Below are 18,462 nucleotides of genomic sequence, written 5' to 3'. Positions count from 1 at the left end.
CTGGATGCAAGAAAATACAAGGCTCATTTAGACTACTAGCCATCTTCAGTCCTGGTTGTGGAAGCTTGATATGGCCTGGCCCAACAGATAACACAAGATCAGCAACAATTAATCACCCCAATTCCCAGAATTCTGGATGGAAAAACAGGTCATATGTCCTTCCTTTTGAAAGGACAGTCCTGTGTGCTTAACATTCCTGGTTAACTTGTGATCTGTGGGCTTGAGGAGCTTCATGCTCCCAACAAATGAGACTCAAGTCCAGACAAGAATGGGTCAATGATTATCAGGACCATACCTTGTCTAAACTGCTTCTGTTTATACCTTACTGTCATCTCAGAGTCGAAGAGAAACTGGAGGAGGGGTACTGGCTCTATCCCTCTTCCAAATGTCACAATTTTGAAGAATCTCTCTATTCTGATTTTTATTCTCACTCTGGTTCTTTTAATTGGCTTAACCTGGCCTGTTGGGACATAGGCTGCTACCCCTAATTTTGGTCACATTGTTTGAAGGCTCATTTCAGGAAAGTCAATAGATGTCTCAGCCTTGATCTTTCCTGAGAGACTGTGATCATGAGATTGATATTATGTTCTATACCAGATAGCTGTATATCAACTCGACACAAGGTAAAATCATCTGAGCTGGAGGAACTGCATTATGTAAGTATCTCCACCCGGAATCTGTCTCTAGCGGGGCCAGTCATCTGTTAACCATGCCATCAATTCTCTACTTATCTTTATCCCTGTGTATCTTGTAGGGTAAATTTTGGGTCAAAGGTTTTGTGGGTGACTTGATGTGGCCATTGCAGTAGCTATATCCTCAGCTGCTGGGAGTCTCAGCTAGAATCAGCCCAATAGACTCCCAGGATCCTCCCCCATTCCAGGAACCTGGCTTGTCCCAGAGGTGTCCCCACTGATTTCCATTCTCACTCCAGGCCTTTTTAGTCTCCCTCTCCCCACACCGGATCCTCAACACCACACCCCTCCTCACCCACTCTTCCACCCAGTTCCTTCTTTCTATCCATCTACCTCCTATATCTATTTTATTTCCACTCCTGAGTGAGATTCACACATCCTCACTTGGCCCTCCGTATTAGTTTCTGTGGTTATCCTGTACTTTTCCATCCCATGGGAGAGAGCCATCCCATGAAACTATCAATGATACTCTGATATGCTTACACACGGGAGCCTAGCAAAACTGTCTCCTGAGAGGCAACCTTGAGCTGCTCTTGGAAATAGATGCAGAGACCCACACTGAAACACCAAGCATAAGTTAGGAAGTCCTGTGGAAGAGTGGGGGAAAGATTAAGCCAGTCAGAGGGGATCAAGGACACCACAAGAAGAATTACAGAGTCTAGTAACCTGGGCACATGGGGGCCTCACAGAGACTAAACTACCAACCAAAGAATATGAAGGGGCTGGACTTAGCACTCCTAAATATTTGTAGCAGATGTGCAACTTGGTCTTCCTATAGGTCCCCTAAAATTATAGTGGGGGCTGTCTTTGACTCTGTTTCCTGCCATTCAATCTCCTTCCTCTACCTGGGCTGCTTAGTTAGGTCTCAGTGGAAGAGGATGCACTTGGATGTAAAGTGAATAAATAAATTAATTGATAAAGAAAATTTCTCTAAAAGATCAGATTGCAAGGCATTTTCTTCCTTAGTGATCAATGGGGGATAGTCTACAGGCTGCTGCCATTCTTGGACCTGTAGTCCTGAGTTCTATAAGAAAGCAGGCTGAACAAGCCGTGATGAGCAAGGCAGTAAGTAACATCCCTCCGTGGTTTCTGCATCAATTCCTACTTCTGGATTTGAGTTTCTGCTCTGCTCGAGTTCCTGTCCTGACTTCTTTTGATGGTGGAACTGTTATTTAAAAGGGTGAGTGCAATGAACCCCTTTTCTTCCCAAATTGATTTTTGTTATGTTATTTCATCACAGCAATTGAAAGCCTAAGACATGTTCTATGCCTGGTTTGGACCATTCACTGCCTTTTGTTGATTAACCACAAAATTGGTTATAATCACCATACAAAAGATGTCCTCATTTTTCCTTGAATACAAGGTCACATGGGAACTCGATGGTCAGAAATGGGTTGTATTTGGACCAACTAGCATGAGGAACTGCATCTTTCATGTCACTTCGAAATTAGCTTTGCAAGCAAGGAGAGGGAGAGAGAGAGGGAGAGGGAGAGGGAGAAGAGCATAAGCCAAATTACTTGCAATCCCTTGTGTGAGGTTTATTATAACAGTTCCAGTAATTTATTCATACTTGACTAATGCTTTAAAATATGAATTTGAAGCTCCTTCAATCAGGAAACAGAGTATATCTTGCCCCTGCAATCTAGATTGGCCTTTTGAATTGTATTGGAAATCAGAATGAGTAACGGTGACATTTTGCTAGTGCCAGGTCTAAGGATTAAGGGGCCTGTCACACTCCCACTAGCTCTCTGGAAAACCTGCTACCACAGTGTGAAAAGGCACAGGCTTGCCTGGAGGGTGATAAACAGGTCCTGCCAAGAGCAGCCATGCATAGTGCAGATCAGCAGAATCATTCAGTTAATCCATAGATTTGGGACAGTACAAAAATGCTAATTGCTATAAGCTATTGAGTTATGGCTTAGTATGTAATAGCTTAAACAGTGGTGACTGATACTATGCTTGCAGCCTCAGATGTGACAATCAAAATGTCATTTATGTCTCAATTTAATTGATAAGCACAAATGAAAAGCCAATGCAGATATAAAGTGTAATGTGATTAAATCCAACTTTAAACACAAGAAGCTTCAAATCACATTGTAGAGAATAGTGGTTCAGGGAGGCATTGCAAACAGGAAATGGTAATCAATCTAAGAGGCTGGAATCTTCCTTCCTTCCTCCTTTCTCCCTCCTCCCTTCTTCCTTTTCTCCCTCCCTCCCTCCCTCCCTCCTCCTTCCTTCCATTCTTCTATCCTTCAATCCTTGTATCCTCTCTCTTTACTTCTCTTAAAACTCATACTCCCAGTCAAGGTAAGGAATCCAACCCAACTTCTCTTAAAACTCATACATCCTAGAGATGCTCACCCCTGCTCCCTTTACTGTCTGATTTATTTTCTCTCCTGGTCCTCTCTTCTTGGCTCTACCTATATCTGATGCCCCTCCCCCATCCCTATTACCTTTTCCTCCCAATTCCTTCCCTCCTCCCACTTCCAATAACAATTTTATTTTCCCATCTGAGTGACATTAATGCATCCTACCTTGGGCCCTCCTTGTTACTAAGCTTCCTTGGGTTTAGGATTATACCATGCGTGTCCTGCATGTTGTGGTTAATATCCACTTATTAGTGAGTACATACCATGCATTTTATTTTGGGTGTGTGTTACCTCACTCAGAATGATATTTTCTAGTTCCATACATTTGCCTGTAAATTTCATGATGTCTTTCTGCTTAATAGCTAGGTAGTATTCCATTGAGTAGATGAACCACATTTTCTTTACTCATTCTTTGGTTGAGGGGTACTTTGTAGTTTCTGGTTATTACGAATAAAACTGCTATGCACATAGAGGAGCCAGTGCTCTTGTGGTATGGTATAGCTCGAGGGAGTCTGCCTACAAGGGCAATTCTAGTTGAGATTCCTAGCAGAGGGTGATATGGATCCTGAAGTGACCATCTCCTGTAGCAAGTTAGGACTCCCAGTCAAGGTAAGGAATCCAACCCAACTGTAGAACCTTTGACTCAAAACTTGTGCTGCCTACAAGAAGTGCAGGGACAAAGATCTCACAGAGACTGAAGGAATGGCCAAGCAATGACTGGCATAAATTGAGATCCATTCCATGGACAAGAAACAATCCCAGGACTAGTAATGGTACTTGGCTTTGCTTGCAGGCAGGAGGGTAGCATAACTGTCTTCTGGGAGGCTCTACTCAATAGCTGACTGAAAGGAATACAAAAACCCTCAGCTAAACATTAGGCAGGGCTCATGAAGTCTTGAGGTGGGGGAAAGATTGAGGAACACAGAGTGAATAGGGACTCCACAGAAGACCAACAGTGTCACTTAACTCTTGGGGGCTCCAAGAGACTAAACCACTAATTAAATAGCATACAGAGACTGAACCTAGGCCCCATGCATATGTATCAGATGCACAGCATGGCCTCGATGCTGGTTCCCCAACAACTGTAGCAGGGATTTGGGGTTTACCTTGACTCTCTTGCCAGTCTGTGGATCTTGCTCCCCTAATTGGGCTGTACTGACTGGTCTCAGTAAAAGGAGAGAGTTTACCTAGTCCTACAGTGACTTGAGGTATATTTTATAATAAAATTGAGGCTTCATTTTGCAGTAAAAACTATACCAGGTGCCTCTTAAATTCTTGCCAAAACAATTCTGTGCACAAAGGCTTTCCATGAGATAATTATTTAGACACAGTCAATGATTTGGATAAAGACTGTGAGGATCTAAAAGATGCCTGCTTTTCCAATCCATGCTAAGAAATTGCCACTTGTGGGAATACCCCAGGAGAAAGAGGCTTCCTGTGCCAGTGTCTTGGGTACAGAGGGCTGACCTGTGAAACTTTCACTAATCCTTGTGGAGGGAACGCCTGCCAACATGGAGGCACCCGCCATAAAGACCGTGAGCACCGTGAGCACAGAGCCTAGAAGGTTTTGTGAAGCAGATCACAGTGAGCGCGCATCCAGCCCTTCCCACAATACAGCTGTGTGACAGGACGGAGTCAATGGCTACTACTGCTTCTATGGATATCAAGGTAGGCATTGTGAGTTGGAAGTGGATGAAAGTGTTTCTGATCCCCACATGAATGAGGCAGTATGCCTTAATGACATAGGAAGTGACATGTATTTCTGTCCTCAAAAGTATTCTGTTATGAACTGTGAGTTGGAAATTGTTGAATGTGAATCCCAGCTGTGTTGTCATGGTGTCAGGATGCTTTTGGAGCTTCCTTCTGTGACTATGCACCTGGATTCCTTGGAGAACACTGAAACTCAACTTTGATGAATGTGCCAGTCAGCCATGTCTCCATGGAGGTCTATTTGCGGATGGAGGAAACAACTACTATTGTGACTACAAAGGTAGTGGATTCACAGGGACACACTGTGAGACCTCGATGCCTTATTGTTGGTCAAAACCTTGTCACAGTGATACAGCATATGAAGTCAATGTTGACAGCTATATTAGTCACTGCTGGCCTGGAGACACAGGGAACCTGTGTGCGACAGACATAAGTGAATGCAGCAACAACCCCTGTCAATTTGAGGGGCAAAGTGCTGAGTTTTCCTCATAGGATCAATAGGGATAGTCTGCCTTCTTCCTTCAACCGCCTGGGAACCTCATGCTCTTTGTATATGTTAGCCTGGATTCAAAGAGCAGTGCCTAGCATAATTGTCCTCTGAGAGGCTACCACCAGCAACTGACCTAAACAAATGTGAGAGTTGGAGGAAAGATTGGGGAATTCAGAAAGGATGCAGACTCCCTGAGACCATCAGAGTCAACTAACTTGTACACTTTGAATTTCCCAGAGACTGAGCCACCAACCAAAGAACATAAAAGGACTGGACCTTGTCTCCCAGGATATATGTAGCAGATGTACAGCTTGGTCTTCAAGAGTGTCCCACAACAACTGGAATGGGGGCTTACCCAGACTCTGTTGCCTGCCTGTAGATCCTGTTACCCTAACTGGATTGCCTTGTCTAACCTCGGTGGGAGAATATGTGCTTGCTTAGTGATGCAATGACTTGAGGCACCAGGATGGGTTAGTACCCACGGGGAATCTCCCCCTTCTCAGAGATGAAGAGGAAGGTTGGGAGGAGAGGCAATGTGAGAGAGGTACTGGGAGGAGCGAGGCTGTGATCAGGATGTAAAATGAACAAATAAATAAATAAATAAATAAATAAATAAATAAATAAATAAATAAAAAAACTAACAAAAACCATACACCTGCTTCCTCCCCAACCAAAAGCATAGACTACCTTATGTAGTTCCTAAAAATTTTTGTTCTTTCATATTTCAGTATAATATTTTATTTTTATGAGTCAATATAAATAATCTAAAGTCAACTGTTTATTGAAAATAGTTTTTCTTTTCTAGAAACACTCATGTGGACCTATCCAACCCACATAGTTTAATTTTGGGTGACATCACAATGAAACATGAACATAAAATAAAGTACCATTGATTACAGTGATTTTAAAAGGCTATGGTGCTGTGTGTTGCGTGCCTGCAATTATGCATTGCCTGATTTTGTCTTTGCTCACACCTCTCTCTCCATTAAATAAATGTACTAAGATTCAAGTGAAGGGCAAGATTTCATTATATATTCCCAATGGTATCCTAATTACTAAAGACGGGCCACTTCCTATCTAGACAATAGTATTGTAACTGACTTGCTATTTTAGATGATTTTTCACTAGGTAATACAATAGGTGCAAAATCCTTGTGGTCATAATTATAATTGGTATTTTAATTTCTCTAAAAAACATTTTTCAAAAGGAGTTATCAATCTCTCCACCCAGTTTCTATGAACACACCTCATTTCTAATTACTGTATTCTTATTTATCTTTGTAAAGCATAGCTTTAACAAAGACGAGAAAGTGCTTCATCTAAAGCATTGTGGCATTGTATTTTAGGCTAGGTCAGAGATTTAACAAGGGGACCTTATTACCTATATAAATCACAGGAAAGGTAGGATCTCTGCTTTCAATGGGAGGATAATCATTATGGTCTCCTTCATTATTTATTCAGGATCTCTTCTGTACTAAGAAATAGGCTAACCAATAAACACATGCTTCAGATAGATTAGAAAACAGTATTTTATGAGGCCCAGTGTGTGTCTTGTATTTGATGCATGGCATTCCATCTTTGAAGTAAACCTTATTATGCTGAGGGATTGAAAACCCAAAAGGTAAGGTAGGAAGTGTATGTGACTCATTCTAGATGAAAGTGTTAGAAAGCAATATATCCAGGGTTCAAATCCAGAGCAACTACTTGTAAAGCAGGGCCCATTTAATCTTCCCTCAATTGTTTGTAAATGCTGTTAAAGTCAGGTTAATAAGGCAGCAAATGATTAAACAGTAGTAAAGTGGCATTAATTGGATATTTTAGAATTCTACTTAGGAAGAACAAAGTACTTACTAAAATGTGTGGCTCAGCAACATTTATGCATTGTGAGAGGCCGTGAAAATGAAGATGATGCTCATTAAACCAAGATGGGAGATATAATCTGAGTGTGATTTACTCCTGAGAAACGGAGATACCTTCTCATGGGGAACTCTTCGATGCTCTAGTTCTTACAACGTTTCCTAGCAAACTTCCACACTATTCCACACTCTTGGAGTTGTATTACGAATGTATTCACTGGGTTGGGGATCTACGGCTCTATATTTTGATTGGTTATAGTATTTTGTAATGGAATGCCAAATGTCTCATATTTTCTCTCATCTGAGGTTTCTAGCTCCAAATATTCAGATGTGAATGCATATCTTTGAGTAACGAGAGAAACCAAAAAAGTATAGTCCTCATTCCTCATTAAGATAACTTCCCTTTCAACAGACAGAGAGCATTACAGATGGTGTCTCCCAGGAATGTCAGAAGCTATGTGAATAAAGTATATTCATTCTTTGTTTTTAAATTGCAGCTTGTATTTAATTCTAGAAAATAACATTGCTAATTTTGATAGTGTTGTTTGAAAGGAATAAATATTCATCAATTTGAACAGTTTTCTCTCTACTAATAAAGTTATATTTTGTGAGGTTATTTTGATTTCTTTAATATACCATGTGAATTATCAGAACAAATACATGAGAATTCTATTCTGTGAGTAGTGAGTAAAATAATTTCCAAAGATTCTTCTCTTTATGTCTAACTCTCAGAAGTCATGCTCAGTATATTAAGTCAATCCTAAACATACACAACACTGGACTCCACTGTTGACAATCTTTTTTGGCATTACCGATGCATGCCGTATTCAGATGGTTTGAGTGAGAATGTCTTCTGTAAGCTCGATATTTGAATATGTGAGCCCCAGTTGGTGGAGCTTTTAGAAAACTGGGTGGGGGGCATCGTTGTGTGGTTTAGGTATAAGCATAATAGTGGCATCATAGAAGGAACTGGGTAATGTTCCTTCTGTTTCTATTTTCTGGAATACTTTGGACAGTATTCCTATTAGGTCTACTTGGAAGGCCTGATAGAATTCTGCACTGAACCCATCTGGTCCTCAACTTTTTTTGGTTGGGAGACTTTCATTCATTCATAATGATATAGAAATCATGATTCTTAACATTAAGATACTATGCAACAACTGCTAAATCAATCCAAACAAAGGATCAAATGGGGAAGTTTCTCCAACACCATCAACACCATGTATAAACCTGGAGGTAGAAATCAAAGTAAATAAGTCCCTGAACTTGTATTGATCATGGGATCAATTTTATACATCAGATACTTATTTTTGCAACAGAAGAGGTAGCAAAATAGACTGAAGGAAGGAAGTCATCAATCATGGTGAGGAACTCATAGTGGGACGAACTTGAGATAGCTGGCCGTGTGGCATTCATACTCAGGAATCATAGAGGAATGAAGGGCAGTACTCTCCTAATTGTGTTTGCTTGGTCTAAGAGTTGAATCATCCAACCTCAGTTAACCTAATCAAGATAATCCCTCATAGATATACACAGAGACTTGTCTCCAAGGTGATTTGGGGTACTGTCAAGGTGAACATATTAGTGCTCACAGGGCCATATCCTTTAGGTCTTTGTATCTGTTATACTCTATATCAAGAGATACTGTAAAACTGGAGAGTCAGAAAGCAACAAGTTCAGGTCAACTTTGATTTTATTTATTGTGTGGTGATTTACTTAGGTTTCCCTTCATGCTCCGGAAATCTCACAGGATGCTAAGGCACAAGACTCTGGTCATATCTTTCTATATCAGCGTACAGTAGCTGTGTATGAGAGCTCTTCAGAACTTCCCTAAAAAGAGTCGCCATTTCTAGCCACTGGGGAGTCCCAGACACCAGGGGACATTAGCTGAAATGTGCAGCTAATGGGGGATAGAATCTGTAGAAACCGCCTCCAATAGATAGGCATGGCCCTCAGTCAAGGGATGGGGCCACCTACCCATCTCAAAGTTTTGAACACAGAAATGTTCTTATCCAAAGGAAAGCCAGGGGCAAAAAATGGAGCAGAGACGGAAGGAAGGGGCATCCCGGAATGCCCCACTTGGGGATCCATCCTGTCTGAAGACACCAAACCCTGACACTGTTGCTGTTGCCAAGAGACGCTTGCTGAAAGGACCCCAGTGTGGCTGTTCCTTGGCAGCTTGAGCCAGCAACTGACCAATGCAGATTTGGAAGCTTGGAACCAACAATCAGTCTGAGCTCGGGGACCCGGGTGAGGGAGCTGGCAGAAGGACTGGAAGAGCAGAGGGAGATAGAAATGCCGTAGGAAGAACAGTGTCCGCTGGCAAGACTACCCAGTTCTCCCAGGGACTAGAACACCAACCAAGGTTTATACAGTGAGGGATCTGTGGCTCCAGATACATGTGTAGCAGAGTATGGCCTTGCCTGACATCAATGGGAAAGGAAGCCCTTGGTCCTCAGGAGGTTGGATGCCCTAGCATAGGCAGATGTTAGAGTTGTGGGACAGGACTGGGTGAGTGGGTGGGGGAGCATCCTCATAGATGCAAAGAGGAGGGGGGAGAGGGTGGACAGGATGGGGGTGGTTGTGAAGGGTTAACTGGGAACTGACACATCTATCATTTGAGATGCAAACGAATGGAATGATTAATTTAAAAAAATTAAGTAAAAGAAATGAAAAATAAAAAGGCCATATCATGGCATTCTGGGTTAATTACTACTGTTTTGGGTCGGGAGATATGGGATTATAATTCCATCTCATGGACATTTTCAAATATAATTTTAGAATATAGTTCTTGTTCTGATAATGATTATTCACACTAAATTTAACAAATAACTTTATAAATATGAATCACTTTAATGTTAGTTGAGATCAGTTTAATTGATGCAGTGATTTACTACATTATATTATTCCATACATTAACACTCACTCTCTAAATAGAGTGTCGATGTAAATAAACAAACCGTGTCATCTTTATCTTCTCGATACTGAGTAGGTTAGTGACTCCGTAGCTGGCAGCATCCTTTTCATAGAGCTTAAAGAGGTGATGCACGTGATCAACTAACTCAAGTAATTCTGCAAAGGTAATTGAGTATCTAGCATCAGATATTCAACCAAGAACTACAGGAATAAAAATAAGTAAGAGTCTTGCTTTGGAGGAATAAAAAGCCTTCTATTAAAAAAGGACTTGTGAAAATGTGTGTGTGTGTGTGTGTGTGTGTGTATGTGTGTGTGTGTGTGTGTGTGTGTGTGTGTGTACATACATACAGATAGACAGATAGATGGATCTCATAAACATGTTAGATGTGATGACGGACACCTTTATTCCTAGCAAATAAGAGTCAGGGTCAGATAAACAACTGTAAGTTTAAGTCCAACCTGTTCTACATAGTATGTAACAGGACGAAAGGGTTGCATAATCCTAGTGAAACTGTATGCTAGTGTAACAATGGCCATTTTGTGTGTGTGTGTGTGTGTGTGTGTGTGTGTGTGTGCGCGCGCGCACATGCGTGAACTGCACAACACCATTGATTTTAGCATGTTTGGGAACACGAAAATGAGCTATACCTAAGCAGGAAAGTATTCCTCCAAACCTCTCCCTGCAAAAGCTAGGAAGGACATATTTCTCATGCATGTTTCATATGTGAAAACAACAGATTTCAGGTCAACATCATAAACTGTTTGGTATCTTTAAGTGGTGTTTTAGACCTTATCATATATAACAAAACATCCTAGGCTTGGTAATTTCTAAAAACATCTTTGTTTCATGAAGTTATGAATGGTAGAGATGCTAATAGCAAGGTAGAAGCAGTCTGGAGTCTAGTGAGGGCTCAACTCTTCATCGACGGCCCATTTTATGTGCCCATACATGACGAAATGTGCAAGGAAGATGTCCAGGCTATTTTGTAAAGACACTAATCACAGTCAATGAGGTGGACATGCCAAATTTAATTACCTATAAAGGCCATAGTCCTTATCATTTTCACATTAGATATCAGCTTTCAAAATAAGAATTGAGAGCATTTATCAACATTCAGAACACAGGAGTCATGAACAGGGCAGACATAGAGAAGGAGTCAAGCTTCAGTGATGATGAGTGAAAGACAATAATGTATTCTGTACATCCAATACAATACCTTCGTTGTAGGAAATTAGATGTGATAAATCCATCCCCTGAACTAAGGGAGGAGGCAAAGAGATGAAAATCATACCATGTGAGTGATATTGCCAAAAGGACTTGGTTGGGTAACTGGCAATGCCTAAGCAAGTTAAATATAAATTCTGAAGACATATATATATATATATATATATATTAAAATGAAAAATATTAATGATTAAGTATTATTTAATTAATTCCTATTGATTAGCTATACTGGAAGTGGGAGATTAAAATAAAGAAGAGGGAAAATCTAGAGAGAAATATCAAATTTTTCAAATTTTCATGAATGAGAATTTAGAAAATAATAATATACATATATATATACATGTATGTATATATCCTTATTTTAGAGGAATTAAGTAAATGAGGTACTAGTAGTGGCAAACTGGCAACTGTAGTCCTGAATTCAGCCTCAAATGAACAGATATATTGTTATGATGTTACATCTATATATTTTATTTTAGCATTCTTTAAAAAATGCAAGAAAATAAAATGCTAAAGAGAAATGATTTAATATATTTATTTGGTTAAATGTTATATGGTTAAATATGGAGAATAATGAAAATCATGGCTAAAATTTGGAAAGTTCAATCCTATTCTAACTTCTTTACTGGAAATTAGAATTTATTTGCAGAGTTACTACAAAATTCACAGAATTGGTTATAAAAAGCAGATGAAAACGATCACCTAGTACAACGATAACTAACCGGTCCTCAGATGACTGCCACCTGACCTTGCGTGCGCTGCTGAAGAGGTCCAGTGTTTGTAGACTCTTGAATTGATGAGTTAAGGAACTGATGAATGGATGGACACAGATTATTGATCGCTGACATTTCTGTCTAGAAATCTTAACCCCTGTTTCCCTGAATTGTCTCACAAATTTCCAGCAGAGGAGGTTTGCTCTATGCAGAGTCACCACCCATTATTCTGCCTGGCTTCTGACATATCTGTTTCTTCTATGTAATAAGTCAAATTCGGCTCAAGAGGGCAATGGGCCATTAATCCTGCTCTAGGGATCCAAAGCAAAACAAAGTCCCAGGCAGCTCCATGATTACATAATGACAGCGTAGCATAATCTCTGCTCGTTTCTTTATTATTCTGAAGAAAAATCTTTTACCTTTAAAAAGAACTTTTGTTCTGTCCATGGGCCAGTTTTCCAATCTCTCTCCCATTCCTGTTTTCCTGTGATGACTGTCACATATAGTTTGTTTCCAAGGTGATCTGAACTGTTCCTTGCACGATCCTTGATAGACTTCTTGCTAGTACATTACAGGGCAGAAATCAGAGTAAAAACTTTACCACAAATAGTTCTGCACTTGAATCCTTGCTGCAACATGTGGATGGCAATATTGATCTCCTGGGATTGCTATGGTAGGGTTTATGTAAATTAACTGGCATTATGCTTGACATATGTGAATCATTGTAAATATGAATAATGAGGATAAATACACCAAACCCTTTACCAACGCTTCTGCTGTTCTGGTGCTGGTTATTCTGTGACCTACTGGGGAGCAGAAGCCAACAACCCTTTCGGCATTTTCTCTGAAATGGTTTTTCTTAAGTTCAGCGTCCATGTCTAAATGCTATGGATTTACATATATTTACACACACATATATTCATGGGCACATTTGTACACACACACACACACACACACACACACACAATTTTATCTAAAACATACCACTATACCACTTATCATTCTACTTGACATATTTTTAAAGTATAGATAATCATTGTATTTCTTGGCTGGATGCTTTATGCTTTTGTTTGGAGACATGCACATCAGGATAGAGTTTAACTGATATGTAACCAAAGAGGACCTTGAACATTTCATCTGTCTGCCTCCACTTGCTTTACGTAACAGTCTGAGCTTTGACGTGAATTCTTTCCTCTGTTGAAAATCATCTGGATACTGCTAAACCTACTTTCTAGACTCCCACCCAGGAAAGCTACATTTACTTTGAAAAAGACTCCTATACTCCAGCACTAGGTGCCTCATCAAATTGACAGTGAACTTTGAGCATCAGATAAGGTGTGTTGAAGTCTGCAGTACGGAGATAGAGATGCCCGAGGAAAGCATTCTTTTGCTCCCTGTGTATTCTGGTTATTTTTTTTTTACCTTTTTCCTGGTTCCAATTTTTATCTTTAACACTGCCTTTTCAGGGTTCCTACCAAACTCTCATAATCCCTGCTCTCAAAGGCCAAAATCCCCTCAAAAAGTGTTGCATTGATGCTCATTTTATTTTGTGACTTAGAAAAGGTGAGGTCATTTCATAATTAAGTCAGTAAATGAGAACAGAGATGTGGTATCTTAAATGTATCTTCTTGGAAAGTGAGACATGAGTCTTCTAGAGTTATCATGCCACAGTTGAAGCACCGTTGAAGGAGATAGTATAACTTTCAAATATGGTGGGAGAATATACCTGGTACCAATGCATATTTATAAATACATTTTTGGAAAGAGAAATTTTAGGTATCATTCTTGAGCATGAATAAGGATTGTTATTACTGGTTCTACTATGAACAACCAATATGCAATGGCATTCAAAATTCTCCATTTGAATTAACAATTTAAAAATATTCTTTCTGAAATATTTTTATCATTTAAAAAGAAGTGTCTTAAGACAAAATTTCTTTTCAAAAAACCAAGGGAAAAGTCATTTTTTTCTGAGCTAAACCATTTCTGTTACTACAGAGGCTTTGATCATATGTCCTTAGGGAGATAGTTTCATATTGGTCTGATCACATCTCGTATATTTGTGAAACAAAAATACACATGATGTTTAAGTTGAGCATTGTTCTTGAAGTTCTAGTATTGTCTGCTCATCTCCTAGTACCTAACAGCATTTGGTGACATTCTATCTATAGAGCTTTCTAAAACTCAAATGATGTTGCTTAAGGGCCAAGACAAATACTTGCAGGATTAGGAACTAATCTCTTCCCCTGGGATTTTCTGGTAGCTTTTCTCATGCTTCTTCGGAGTAGTGTGAATGCTGTGTGAGAGCAGAACTAATTTGTGGGTTAAATTAGGTGGCTTTCATCTTTTAAAAGGCAGATTAAAACTCCTTCAAAGGTTCAGAAGACCTATTAGATAGCCAAAGGTTCGGTGGGTACTACTTTTGGGAAAGACTTTAGAAATCATTTTTTCTCACACCATTGCTTCTAAATTTTCAGATGAGTTAACTTTCTAAGGCATGCATATTTTGGCATGCAAATTTGGTCAAACTCAACTTCTCTGGTTGAAATTCTAACTCACCTTAGTTTCCCCATCTTATGTGCAAATAAAAACTGCAATGATTTTTCCCAGCCCCGTTTTATTTCCTAAAGTAGAAAAATACTATGCTTATATCAGATACTTCTGTATTGCTATAAGCACTAGACATGTCAACCCATGTTTCCATTATATAAAATTTTGCATTCATCTATGAGAATATTACATACAAGTAAATTACACTACAAGTTATGGTACAAGGCACATGAGTGACATTGAGATTTTACAAAAAGTCTCTAACAGCAGGACAGATATATTTATAGGATGTTTAAACATTAACTTTTTATTTACCTAGCATGTGTAAGTGGATTATGGTGCTCTATATCTGAGAAAATTAACATAAAATTGATATGGCCTTATGTGTTTAAAGGCCCTATCTTAGCGTTTGTATTGTGGTAAAACACCATAAAGCTCTTCCCTTTCCCCCCAAATCCCTAACACACACAACCAACCAACCAAACAAACAAACACAAAACTGACCAAACAAAACCCTTGAAGGAAAGTTTATTTTAGTTTTCAAATCTCGTGTTGGCAATGAGGGAACTCATGGTCAGAACTCAAGGCAGGAGCTGAACCAGAAGCCAAGAAGATATTCTTTTCTCCTCTTCTCTTAATTTTGTTTAACATGACAGGGTTTTGCTTTCTGCATGGACCTGTCTGTCCTAGAACTCACTCGGTATATCATATTTGTCTCCAACTCAGAGATCCATCTGCCTTTGCCTCCTAATTCCCGGGATATAAGGTATTCAGGACCCAGCTGAATAATAAGGAGGAATTCGAATTCTGTACAGTAGCCATAGGAGAGTTTTACTAGGGAAGAAGTTATTTAACTTGCTTCAACTCACACTGAATACCACTCACAAAGATTCTCTTAACCTATAATCCCATGTGGCTTTCAACATTTATGTGATATATTTGTTTAAGATGGCATCCAATCTCAGAATGCTTTTAGCAAACCACACACACACACACACACACACACACACACACACACACACACACACACACACATATACACTTGGTTCAGGAGCTTGGAAGATATTCAAGTATGTATTTATCTTAGGCTGTAAATATTGATTCTATGAGCAACCCCAAAGCTTATATTATGATAAGTGACATTTTTCTTTTATAGTTGGTTAAACTTAAACACACTGAATACACTACACAGAAGGATATCATGTTTAGTGCATCATATTAAATTATCAAAAGACATTAATTTTCTGGCAAGGTCCAGAAAAGTTGGGTCTCCTTGGGTTCAAGTGATATTTTCAGAAATGTGTCACCACAATCTGTCAGGCTCCACTATGCTGGAGTGTTTGTTAATGAAACAAGGATAAAATGGATTTCAGTTACAGAGCTCAGGGTTTGTTTTATTGTAGGCTGCATGCTATTTAAAACCCCTTTTATAATCATTTTGGTTTGAAAGTCTGTCCGTTGCAGTAGACTGACTTCCAGGAACATGACTATAAATTGCAGAAAATACAATCAAGTGTCTGTTCCCCATCCACTGTTATTGCAGGAAGATCTCAGCAGGCCTTGCCAGTCGTGAATTATAAGTAGTTTCTTCCATTGGCAAAATTTTTTTTTCAGTATGTTATACGGAAGGCAGTAGTATGAGCCATGAGTAAAAATGTTGGAGATTAACAAACTTGAATTTAACAGAGGTCAGGTTCCAGAATGCGGGTTATCAGGTTTGTTTTATAGGAAAAGAAATATCTGAGTTTTTTGAGTAGAAGAAGAAGATCAAATATGCGGTTCATTAACTTGAAGCATTAGAATGTGGGGCCAGGAAACTTAATCCTAAGAGGATGCTCCAGGAGGTCAGCGACACTTCAAGATTCTGGAGGAAGGAGATAAGGATATCCACTGTGGATATCCTGACAAATGGAATAAACGATTTCAGCCAGCTGAGAAAAGAAAGAGTGTCTCCCAAACTTTTGCTAAATATTGGATTGTATATTTTTAAAAGAGATGTTGAATACTTGGCAAGAACATCAAGGTAGAATCCATCTCTCTGGGCTTCAGACATTGTAGCAAGAAATCCATGAACTTTTACTAGAGGCATGGGTCATTTGGCTCAAAGCTCTAATTCAAAGCCATCCAGTTGGCAAAGGCGGAATTGAAATGAAGTTTAGAAGACATTTATTTATCTTTCTGTTCTGCAACCTCCTCTGGCTTTATTAGAAGGGTGGTCTTCACCAAACAATGACTATATCTGTCAAAGGTTTAGATCACATTAATCCTGAGTCAGCAAAAAAATGTTCCTTTCAAAGTGAATCAAATAATGCTTCATGAAAAACAAATCTCGAGGACTCAGGATTTCTACCTCGAGTTGCAGACATATCTCTCAGCCAATTGGATGAGCTACCCTGTGTTTTCAGGCATTACTGAGTTATTAGTGAATGAAGGTAAGAGCAGGGCAATGTGTCTTATTATATTTTAATCTCAACTTAATTCCAGACTGGAAAATGCATTAGCAGCAAGAGAGTACCAGAGGGATAATGTAAAAATTGGTAATAAATCGACTGTTGGTCAAAGAAGGACAGTTGACCTGTCTGTTCTGTAGCGCTTTACATGTGCTTGCCAACCAAGCCTTGCTCACAAAGAAATATTTTGAGAATGCAGTTTTCCCCTCATCCAGTTCTTTGCCTCTAGTTTTGCCATCCAAAATCCTATACTCTGAGTTTCATATCCTTTTCTCTGACAAGTCTGTAACTGTATAAACACTGCATTAATTCCACAAGCTACGTAAGATCTATAGGTCATCAGGATCTTGCCTGTGTGTTATGCCAAATATCGGGGAATCCATATAACAAACACAGTGACAGATCATGACCATCAGATAGTTCAGTTTATAGTGGAATTCATGAAGTGGCAGTGTAATATATAGTAACAGATTTACAGAAGCAGAATTGAAATGATGACCATTGGGCATATCTGAGAGAGCTTGACTTTTAAAAACATTTGTAGCAAAATACAAAAACCTTTGATATGAACTCAAGCGTCTATAACCCTTCTAGCTGAGAATGACCTAAGGCTGCACATTAATTTGAAAGCAAACAATAGAACAAGGCAAGTTCTCTTTCTCATTGCATTTAAATTCTGCTACTTAAAAATATTCAGTCTCAGACCTTTAAAAGTACAATGCACTAGTCATTGTACCTGAGTGAGGTAACACAGACCCAGAAAAACACATGAGTTATGTGACTTATGCAGTCACTTATATGTGGACATTAGCTGTAAAGTACAGAATAATCATGCTGTAATTCACAGACTCCAAAAAAATTAAGTAATAAGGAGGCATGAATCTCATTCAGAAGGGGAAATAAAATAGACTACTGAACTGGAGGGAAGGAGGGAACTGGGTGGGAGAGGCAGTTAGGAGAGAAACAGGGACAGGGATCAGATTTGGGGGAGATCAGGAGCTAGAGAGGGCTGGGAGAGAGAGAGTGAGAATCAGTGGCGGTCATCTCTGGGACGAACCACAGGCTTGGGATGGGGGAGGCTCCTGGGAATCTATGGGAGTGACACTAACTAAAACTTCTAGTAGCTGGGAATATGGACACCACCTCCAATAGCCAGGCAGGACTTCCTTTGTGGGGAGTAGGACATCTTCCAACTCACAAAACCTTCAACTCAAACTTTGTCCTGTCTACAAGATTCTTAGGGATAAACATGGAACAGATTGATAGGATGACCAACCAATGAGTGTGTCAACTTGAGATCCATTGCATAAGAGTGAGCCAACTCCCGACACTATTAATAATACTCTGCTATACTTGCAGACAGAAGCCTAGTATAACTGTCTCTGAGAGGCTTCATTCAGCAACTCATAGAAACAAATACAGAAACCCAGAGCCAAACATCAGGAGCTCAGAGAGCCTTTAAAAAGTGGGTGTGGGATTCAGTGAACCAGAA

The 18,462-nt window shown here is 39.5% G+C and overlaps 1 pseudogene; it reads left to right on the top strand.

The window, feature by feature from the left end:
• Positions 1-5,263, top strand: part of LOC116893084 — a 72,435-nt pseudogene extending 67,172 nt beyond the window's left edge.
• Positions 5,264-18,462: the final 13,199 nt, after the last annotated feature.

The sequence above is a fragment of the Rattus rattus genome, chromosome 2 (assembly GCF_011064425.1).
Source record: "Rattus rattus isolate New Zealand chromosome 2, Rrattus_CSIRO_v1, whole genome shotgun sequence".
NCBI lineage: Eukaryota > Metazoa > Chordata > Mammalia > Rodentia > Muridae > Rattus > Rattus rattus.
This window is presented reverse-complemented; position numbering and strand designations above follow the sequence as displayed.